Here is an 11,663-nt window from a genome sequence, read left to right on the forward strand (position 1 = left end):
CATTTCATTTTCAATTGATATCTGCATTTGGAAAATATAAAACGAGAGCGATTTAAAGTAATTTTTTGAAAAAATAATCATAACTTTAATTTTATTTGTTAAACGGAATAACAAGTAAAATTAGAGATAAAAAAACAGAATATTGTTTATAAATATGGGTTCATGCATTCGGTTTTTTATTATTTTCAATCATGTCTTTTTAATTCCACTATTTCGTAGTTACGACACTATTTGCTTTCATGTGCGAGATATCGAGAAGGAAAGGGCGGTGAAATTCCTTTACTCCAAGTACATGTCTCAGTAAGACACAGTACCCTCCTAAATCTGACACCGTCACATAACAATACTAACTAGCGGGTAAAAACTATACGTGGGGTCCGTGCCGGTCACGTTGGCTGGTCTCAATGGGACCAATTACGGCCCGCATGAAAGGAACGAACATTGGAATAGACTCTGGCTAGAGGTGGTGTTAAGTATTAGGAATACTTTATTGAAACATTTTTACCTTAACGTAGTTTTAGTTTTTCTAACTTTAATAATAATGCAATGGACGGGGAAGGCCGTCTATCTAATTTCAAAAACTTTTCATCATAGATTATAAAAAACATGAATATTATTTTCTTAAGCTAAAGATTTTGGCATTAAACACGCAAAAGTGACAAAATTCGAATTAATGTAGTATTAATTGCTGATATCGATTTGAGAGGGGCGAATGTGATTAGATACTTAAAATAATAATTCATTTATTTTCTAAGCAAACATAACAGTTGTATATGAACTAAAATATAAAGTATACAATAGCTATACATTGTCCTTGCAATATAATCGTACTTACAGAAAGCAGAAGTTTGTATTATAGGGTACCAGGTCTCTCATTACAGATAACGACACATGGATAAAATGTTGGAGAAGTCAAATTCTAAGGTAAGTAAAGAATTTTAAATGTATCAAATAGGTTATTTTGTGCGCGCGCGTGTGTGCGTGCGTGCTTGCGTGCTTGTGTTCATCTGAATCTCTAAGGGTCGTATTCTAGAACTCTACTCAATGCTCAAGTCAGGACTTGAGCAGACTTGAGTATGATTTCAAGCACTGGAAACACGATCCTAATGGCAAGGACTTGAGTATGATTTTCAATACTCACTGCAATACTCAAGTCTGGAATACGACCCTAAGAGTGGTTACAAACTGCGACTTCATGCAAACGCGCGTTCGTGAAACGTGCGTACGTGTTTATAGGCGATTGCATCGATGCAAACGCGAGACTGCATCGCTACAAACGCGCGATTGCGATGATGCAATCGCTTATATATCACAAGTGTATCGATGCAGTCGCGCGTTTGCATCACTGCTTAAACTTGCGCGTGTGTGTAAAGGTAGACGTTTAACTACAGTATCGCGTTTCCATCGCTGCCAAAAGTAGCCGTGTGTAACCGCTCTTAAGAGCCTATGCATACGGTGTATTTTATAAGCGCTGACGACGCGCGTTTACGGCGCCATAAACGCGCGTCTGCACGTATACGCACCGCAGACGCGCTGTAGTCACGAGTATGTATCGTGCATTTTGTTATGAGATAGTTTTAAATTTACTTTTGTTTATAAATTTCAGTTAGTTTTTGAAATGAAGCAACTACATGAAATTCTAAGTGTAAACTCCAGTGGAGGACATAAGCTTCTTGCTTGCAACGCCATGATTGAATCGAATGTGAATGACAGTGCGTCAGCGGCGCCTCGCGTGTAAAATATATCATGTGCTTAGGCTCTAACTTATTCTATGTCACCATAAACATACATGAGAAAATAGAGCTAAGTTCAGAGCAACGAACAAGTACCATCGACTTTGGCGATAAATTAATCTGAGTGGATGCCAACTACAATTAAAGTTTCCTAAAACTTACCAACAGAAATATATAACAATATTGACGATGCGGGAATCACAAGTATCATACTAAGGACATATTTTTCCTACCAGTGCAGTGGAAGCACCCAGTAGGAGCATGAGGAAACGATCCAATGTCATTTCAATTAAAAAGTTTTAAAAAAAACAATAATTTTTTATATAGGTATCTAGATCGTGGGCAGACACTGTATGTATATTTAATTGCTCTGTGACAATGACAACACAATCAAACACAACAAATGTGTTGTGAATGAGCTTTGAAGACCTTTTGCACATAGTTTTCGCAGCAGCAGAGCTCCGAGTGAAAAAGTTACTACATTATTGCGTTCCGGTTTTAAAGGGATGAGGGTGCTAGTGAAATTACAGACACGTGGGACTTGTCAACTTGTATCTCAGGGTGACAGGGTGATGTTTTATAATAATTTAAAAATCTTACTCAGTTCACATTCTAAGTATTATTCTTCTGCATGGTTTTCTATTTTGTTGTATTTCTCACAACTACGAGTATTATCTAGTACCAAATACAAGCACGTAAGTACTCTAGTCTATACAAGGAACGTATTTGTTCCGTTTCGGGAAAGTCTAATGAGAAGAATCACAATATATTACGAATTGTATACGTATATTGTATACGTACGAATTCGACTTGCTTACTTTGTTTACGTTTAGGAGTGTTGTTTTTAATCTAAAGTTGCCTCGAGTAATCGAACTCTCGATAGAAAAAAAAAACATGGAACTCCCGCGCAAATAAGAACATTTTTTTGTCGAAATTCTATGAATATTTTATCATAAAAATGTTTGTGAAACTGCGTGAGACGTAAATTTTTAAATATTTTGTTATAGTGCTGAAAGAGAAATGGTCCTTATTCGCTGGGAAGTCGACGCCTTTTTGCATGGTATAGTCATGTGTCTTAGTTACGTAAATATGCAATAATATGCTAAATAATGCTTTGAAAAGATTTATGAAATGTTATCTATATAAAAAGTAGATAATAAACAAAATTTTAAAAATAAATAGTACATGAAACCACCACTTGGTGGTTACTGCTGGGAATACTGTCGTAACTCAAAATTTGTGAAATTGGGATAACGCGATTTGAAAATTAAAAAAATAATGAATGAGTCTCATTGAAAATAATGTGATTATTTTTATTTAGACATAATATATATAAGTTATCCATTTATAAACGAGAATATGTCATCGGTGTCTTGTAAAAAGGGCAAAAACGTCATTTCGAAAAATTTCTTCATGGAAGCATGTTGTAGGTATAAATATTTACGCCCTGTTTTAAAATTCAATTTCGGTTTTAATTATGTTTTAAAATATGAATTTAAATCGGGATGTAAGTATTTTAAAACGGTCGTCATGCTCCCTTGAATAATTTTTAAAAATGTCGCTTTCATCCTTTCTGCAGAACACAGACGAAATCACAATTTTTTTATACAAATTTTCTATATAAATTGTTTTAAGGGCTCCAGTGATTACACGAAAAGAAAATGTACTCGGCTCTTGCGTAGATTGAAATATCAATATTTAACATAGACACATAACATTTAGGTTATACACCCACAAATACACGTATTCGGTAAAGGGGAGAGCGGAACATTTTATATTCCTTAAATTTTTAAGTAACATGTTCTAAAAGATTGGTTTTAGTAACGTACGTATTACATAGAAGTACATATACGGTATATTTAATGTAATAACAATGTACCAGACAACTACACCTGGTTTCAAGTACTCCGGAGCACTACCCAAAACACCCTTACTAAAATCAATCAAGAAAATTCATTTTCCAAATTGGTTGGGGAATCGAACCCGGGACCTCCAGAGTAAGCCGAGATCATCTGAATTCGGTTGTCGAAAGTATATTTTAGTTTTTAGAAAATTTTATAAAACAGATAATATAAAGTTAATCTGAAATATAAATTGGCCGAAATAGGTAAAGTATGTTTTTCTCTCTGCTCAAAATGTTTCAATTGTAGACTAGAAAAGAATAGAATGATTTATTTCATATTACAATATTAAAATTAAAATAATACTATATCAAGGGATAATGTGACACATAGTTACTAAAATAAATAATTAATTTGTTGTTATTATTAATACAAAACCGAACAAATACAAACAAAGATTCCTTCAATCCTGGCTGAGGCTGAATAACATGATAGTCATTGAAATAAATATTACAATATAAATAATATAAAAGTAAAAAATTTATAACAAAATATAAATGAAAAATAACAAAGTCACAAAGTAATTCTTCTACACTTTAAAGTTAATTATCTAATACAAGGAGTTTCCGTCTGATATACAATATTTCGTCGTTTATTACATTAGATTTGTTTTTATAATATCAAGTGACGAAACGAACGAGTGGTGCGCCTGATGGTAAGCTATACGCCTGTCCGTAACAGTTGCAGTGAAACTCAGAGCTCTAAATCGCAAAGATCTGAGGGGCACTGCCAATACCCCCGTCACCCTGAGACATATTTATTGTATTTCACCAGCACCCTTACCGTTCAACACCGGAACGTAGTTACGCTAACATTACTGCTTGGCGGCAGAAATATGTAAGGTGACAGTACTTCCCTGGACGAACACCTTTCACAAGGAGCTCTACTGTTACTAAATTTGCGGGTAGATGTTTGTAGAATCGGGGACCTATTTATGACTTGTGGGTTTCTCGTTGCGAATTCATTTTGGATTTTAGTTTTCCCGCGTTTCGCAACTCTCGGCTTTCGCCCATACATCGTTCGTAAGTGTTTTTAGTTTAGTAAATGTAAGTATGTTATTTGTCGCATTATGCATGGTTCCGACGAAGGTGGCAGCAGTACTCCATGCTCGACCGTACTTGTGCTTGTGTTATGTTGTTCTCGGCGACAGTGGCGCAGGCGGCGGGCGGTACACGAGTGTCGCGCTGCTGCAGTCGAGCGGTGAATGCACATTCGAAAAGTCATAATGTCATCTCGTTGCTATTAGGGTGAATTTTACTTTCCGAGTTTCAATGGCACTTTTTGAGTGATTTTTGTAAAACCCTTATTTCTTTTGGTTTTCAGGTCTTAAACGTACAAATAAGTTCAAGCAATGTCAATAATTATAAAATCACAGAAACATTTAAGTTAAGTACAACAAAAAACGATATTTAGGTGACACGAATGAGATTGCAGTAACTCGAATGATTTTCTCTTTAGCATAAATGATAAAGACGGCACATTAATGAGAAATTATTATTACAACACACATTTTATCGTTCACAAAAGAACATTTAACATCATTTAACTTGTAACAAATATTTTAATAAAATTCTTCTCATCCGTGTAGGACCATCTGTCTATCTTACGTGTAATGAATAAATAAATCTAAATAAGTATTTTATTAATGGCATATATACTTTGTTGTACATCAATATATCATCATCACCACCATCAACATCATCATCATGATCACCATTATCATCAGCATCATTATCATTCACAGCGTCATCACAATCATCGTCATCATCACTACAATCATCATCGTTATCATCACCACCATCATCATCGGCACCACCGTCATCACCACCACTATCACCATCTCATTGTTATAAATATTTGGCTTAAAGCAACTATTTGACTTAAAAGTAGACAAGCATGAGAGCGACAATAATGGTATTTGGATACATTTTTAATTGTCAAGTGTGTAAAATATGCTGGACCTTTAAAAAAGTGCATGGTTTTTAAGTTCCCTTTGTCTGATTGATGTACAATAAAGTTTATAAAATTATTACTTAATACTTATTTAGCTTTACATGAAGGAGAACATTTAGTCACTAGCGCTGAAATTGGTATTTAAGTCGATTTTTTGCTAAAACGGAGATGCACACTTCACTGTGTACACTCCAATCCGATAGGAGCCCCTTCTCACGTGTGCGATGAGTGACGGTGATGCGGTATGAACTTTTGTTATTAGGAGGCTTTTAGTTGAAGTGACACTAATGATAACAAAAATTGAAACACATTTTGTATCCCCAAGAAAACCTGTTTGTTTATAATAAATTGGAAAGTTACGGTATGTATTCGACGTGAAAGTTATTACAGTTTATCCTCGATGGGAAATATTGCGATTTCCACGAGTGTTTAATTTTTTTTCTTCTATTCTTAAAATTAGGGCGACGTGTAACCGGCTCCCATGAATGAGAAATTGACCACTTTTTCAATTTTTATTTATTACTGTGACGTAGTAAATTAGCCTTTTTATGCGTAACACAGACTAAGTAAGCAAGTAATCATATTAAATAAATAATGCTTAGCATTCATATAATAACATAAAAGTTATTGAAAGGGACACATTTTTGGAGGTTATCTGAAACCGACCCATTAGCCATAGCTATTTTTTCAACAGTCAAGTTTAGAGACGTCGTAGGAGGAAATGATTTCAGCAGTTTTAGACAGACTACCAATATGGAACAGCAAACATACCGATCATAAAAATAAAAGGCTTATCAATCAATAAACAGAGAAGAAAAGAGATATTATTCGATAATTAAAGTGTGATTGCCAATTGTAGCATGGTGTTGAAGAATAATATAATATAATAGTCAAACGTTTCCATAGTCCACAGACTTTGTTTTTGAACTTCGTAATTTTGGTGAAACTCGCACTTTTGCTTTATTTGTTTAATTGAATAAAAGAATAAAGTACTATGAAAAGGTCACGTCACTTTTTTTTGACTTCGTGCTCACAATCTCGTTAAGTCACAGTCAGTGAAAGCTTATATAATAGCAAGTGTTTTCTTGATATATAGAAATAAATGGATTAACCTTTGAAAGTGCCCGTAAGTTGAAAGCCTCGTAGCATGTTGTATTTTTTCTCACAGGTCATTGACCCGTAACCTAAATTAAAAAAATTATTTCTTTGTGTAAGAAGCTTATCAGTCATTCATAGAGTCTGCTATTGATGGAAATTTTTCGTTTCCATAATCTGCTATTCAGCGGGAAAATCCTCTCGATTTATCTTCACCAATTTTACTTTTTTGTTTTATGGGAAAACACATCTTGAAACTTTTCCTTAATTCCCTGTTCTCCAGCGGACAGTAAATATCGCAAAAAATCTTTACCCCTTTAAATGCTGTAAAAAGCCTGCTCTCAATCGGGAGGTTTCGAGCCTCCGGGCTCAAGAGTCAAGGGTGCTTGGGCACTAACGTGCAAATTATGGGCGCATGTTTGGTGTTTGAGAGCTCTTCAGTCTTGGAGGCCTCGGGCTTTTGAAGGACCGCCGTAATTAGATTTAACGGTAAGGGGTTAAGCTTAATTAGGTTTTGAAAGTTACTATTTAGAGTATCTGCTACTATTTGCTGTAGAATATGTACTGTATATGCAGGTTTCAGTGCTTGGATGCACAGTGCCGAGTTTAGGAGCACGTTATTATTAAAAATAATTATTACACCTTTTTTTAAAAAAAATCTGAAAAGTTTGTGGAATTACATCTATATTGAAATCGGTTAACGAAAAGTGGGTGAAATCCAATAAATCGGATTCATCCTCTAATTTGACGCCCTTAGAGGTGGAATATTTTCTTCAAATTTGAATGAGTCTCTACTACGGTACCCTCTTTCGAACAAAAAAAGAATAATCGAAATTTGTTTACAGATATCGGAGTAATTGCGTAACATACACGCACACAAAAAATACAATCGAATTGAGAACTTACAATTGAGACATCTAAGGTTCAAATCTCTGTAGCTATATCCCAATGACTTAGGAAATAAAACTATTTTTTCGGATGCAAATCGCGTATATTTGTCTTTTCAAATAAACCTCCGTTTCGGGCTCTTTACAGTTCTACCACGAATTACGAATTACGAAGCAACGCTTTTAGCTTCGCATCGATCCGTAGGTTACCACGAAATCCGTACGAAAATTGTGTATTGACATAAGATCTTACTCCGAAACGACAAATGACAGCTTTCGTATCGAATTTTGACACTGTTTTCATCGTAAAAATGACACACAGTCGTATTTCGTGGTAGACTTCCTGGATCCATGGCCACGGCTGACGTAGAAGCGAAAAAATAGTTTCATTGGCATTGTGTGGCAATCGAAAAACCTAAAAGAAGACGACATGTTTTTATGTGTAATATATAAATATATGACAAGCGAACAGCTAAATACTAAAAATTATCAGTACTGAGTCTTTAACCGTTTTCTCAACGTTTCTCAATTATATGTGATTTCTGTGTTTTGTGGAGAAATAAATGTCTTTTTATTTTACTTTATTAATGCGGTAGGCAAAATGATAGTAACAGCTAGCTAGCAGGTAGTGTAAATTTTAGGCAGCAGTAGATAGCAGATAGTACGATAAAGTGAATATCCAGCCAAGTTTTTTACCTCCTACCAAAAAGCCCCTTCTAAAATCCGACCGCCAGTATTGAAGTGAACTGTAGCGTGAACGAATTTCAAGGGCCAGCAAAACGGCAAATGCTTACAGGCACGTCAAAAGGTATGTACACACATACTCGTTATATGTACACATGTACTTTGCCTGTTCTGATAGATTTTGTCGAATCGGAGCTGACATAAATATATTCGCTAAAGGTTGACTTTGTGATAGGTGACTGCAAATATAATACCGTCATTAACCGAAAACCCACTACTGGGGGCAGGTTTTCTTTAAGAAGAGGGTCTAGTATGTCTTAGTTCTAGAGTTTTTGTAGCAGTAGGGCTCCTTGCGAAAGAGTTTGTTCAGAGAAGTGGTAGCACTAAAATCTCCTGTATGATTGACATTGATTTTGTTTGAAGCCGCACTGCTTTGTTCCCAAAGCAGCTTTGTGCGGCTTTACGGTGGAAATAGATAGAACGGTGGCCACCTGTAAAAATGTAAACTTTAACTCGCAGGTACCGTAAATGCTCGCAATACCGAACAAAGAAAGCCTATTCTAGTAATTAAGGTACAACACATAAAAGGGTGTGCGGTGCGAACATCGAATTAGACAAGATTATGATTTTTTTGAGTATAATGTGTGTCAATACAAAAAGTAGCAGTAGAGCTTTTTGTGAAAGAGTTCGTCCAGGGAAGTACTGAGTTGTTCTTTTCGTACTAAGATATCGAGTAAGAATCTATCGCCACGAACACGCCCCGCCCATTTTTCGATATCGAACCATGCACCGCCACAGACGCGTCCGCGTTATTGCGGACGAGCTTTTTCGATCGGTAAAATTACATAACCATAGACTTGGAGCGGGGGCATAGGGCGCTGACAGTTAGAAGAAATATATTGATCCATAGCATTACTAAGTATACTAAGAGTGTAAAAATTATCCTCCTCAGAGCTTACTGCCTGCTTATTGCGGCATTGGAGTGCGTCGGGAATGTTCGCGATAACGCGAACGGAAGGTTTTCAGGTCATCATGCGTAAGCTCGTAGTCTCGCTGCTGAGGCACATGCGCGGTAGCTCCAACAGCCACCTGGCTAGTTGGCTACTGTTGCGGAGAGGGTCGATGGCCCGTTTGTGCAGACATGGAAGGCCCATCACATGTCAGGCAGAAGGGATTAACTAAAATAATGTATTCGTGTGTTCACTAACTTATTCACAAGGTTACAATTGTTACTAACATGATACGGAGATACTCTGAATTAAACAATTATTATACCTTGGGAGGTCGCCTAAAGGCGGGCTGAAAAGTGATCAGATTTGCTTCGAAAAACAGTGGACCTACTTTCGGGCTTACTCGACTTAGCGAGGGCAATACGGCGCCCTCAGATAAACAGCAGAACAAATGAGATTCAAACTTCCACGGCTCATGTTTAAATTAACAATGAAACCGAAACGAGGTTAAACAGCAACAAAGTACCTATATTGAACTAATCTAACGGCAGAATCATCTTGGGGCCCAACACCATCTCAAGAACACAGACCCAATTACAATTGGACCTTCAGGGATATGGATACGTAATCAAATTTCATATACAAACGTATTACGCAGCTGTTACTGCGGAATTCTCTACATACTACTGTAGTAAGTAGAGAATTCAAGCGTAATATAATGTATATTTAAATATAAGACAACATAACATATGTTGCTCTGATCCCAAAGTAAGTAACTAAAGCATTTATATTATGGAAATCAGAAACAACTACGTTACCACAAATGCTAGACCCGAGACAATATAGAATATTTAGTTTTCTACGTTAACCCGGCCGGGGATCGAACCCGGGACCTCAGAGATGACTAACTCACAAAACCGGTGTACAAGCTACTCGACCACGAAGGCCGTCGAAATATTAGAAATGTCGTTTATTTTGTCTGAAAATACATGCGCTAAACATTTTAAGCAGGCCAAGACCTCCCTCTAAACGTTACAAGTGCATGTTCGCGGTGAGAGAGCGCCCTAAGGGGCACGATTTTTAAAATGAAGTATTGAAATGACATCCGTCACTCAAACTAGAAAACTACTAAATCACTAAATGACATTGCTACTGTACTGTATACAGGGTGCCAACAAATTAGGTAAGCATACTTTTACAGCCATACTTTTACCCCAAAAACCTATCATAATGTATTAGCTGCTATCATGCAATCAGGGGTTTGGTGTGTGCTATATACAACACTACTCACTAGTGACAGATAGAGCATACCCGCCTAACGTAATCAGTTTTAATGTTAGATAATCGCACTAAGCTTGTGTTAGTTTTTTGAGAAATTGAAGACAACAATTTAATTAGTACAAACTATTCTATGTTATATGAAACCTTTTAATTGTCACTAGCCACGCTACTGGTAAATAAAAAAATAATGTCAATGTTAGGGTGCATTATAGATCTGACGAATGCGCCAAGAATGCGCTGCATGTGCGCTGCGCGCATGCTGTGCGCGTGCAGTGAGTCTCCTCTCCAGTCGCCTCTGTAATTACATCTCACGCAAGGCTTCCATCATCGCACTAGGAAAGAAGTGCATTCGCCAGATTTGTACTCACCTTTACGGTATTTCATCATTTATACCTAAATGCACAGCATAATTTAGTCTGAAAAGCAATATTTATGTATTGGCAAGTAAAATTGGTTTGGTCTGCATTTTAAATTAATCCTTCTTATGTAAACTGTCGACTCTCAAATTATCTGCAACGTAAAATGTTTGCACCTAATATTGATTTTACCTATAGGACGACATCGGTGGTCCAACGGTTTACGCTGTGGGCGCAAGATGAGCAGATCTCGGGTTAGATTCCCTGTAGTAGGCAATCAATTTATTTAAATTCCGGTCTGGGTGCTCAGGGTATTGCCCCGGGGAGTGAACTCCGTTGTTTTGCCAGGTAATAAATGTAGTTATCTGACACATCTCTTCATCGTGTTATGATATCAAGTATTGCAATGTAAATAGTATACGCAGCCATTCATGTAATCATCGAAACATATTTAAGTTCAGGCGTACTAAGCGCTTTTTGTTATCTTTTATTCAATGGAATTTTGTGCTTGCGACTGGGTTTCCGAGCACATACAACAGGAGTTTTTTTTACATGAAGTACCTAAATATTTAGATACCTTTGTAAGACACTGGAGTCCATACTAGGAATTAACCTGTGTGACGGATCTCCAGGCTCTCACCCATCCGGATAATTACGATGGTTAGAAAGGCAGCATTACAATATAAATATGTTACAAATGTCATTTTCAATATTACAGTTTTACAAGATTGTGATTGTAAACAAAAAATTAATAGCAGCTACAACAAAGTGAAATAAAATAAAAGGTAAAAGTAAAGTATGACACAAAATAGAGGTAAGTGTG

This window comes from Hyposmocoma kahamanoa, unplaced genomic scaffold (assembly GCF_003589595.1).
Source record: "Hyposmocoma kahamanoa isolate Upper Pololo Valley unplaced genomic scaffold, ASM358959v1 62, whole genome shotgun sequence".
In the NCBI taxonomy this organism is placed as follows: Eukaryota; Metazoa; Arthropoda; class Insecta; order Lepidoptera; family Cosmopterigidae; genus Hyposmocoma; species Hyposmocoma kahamanoa.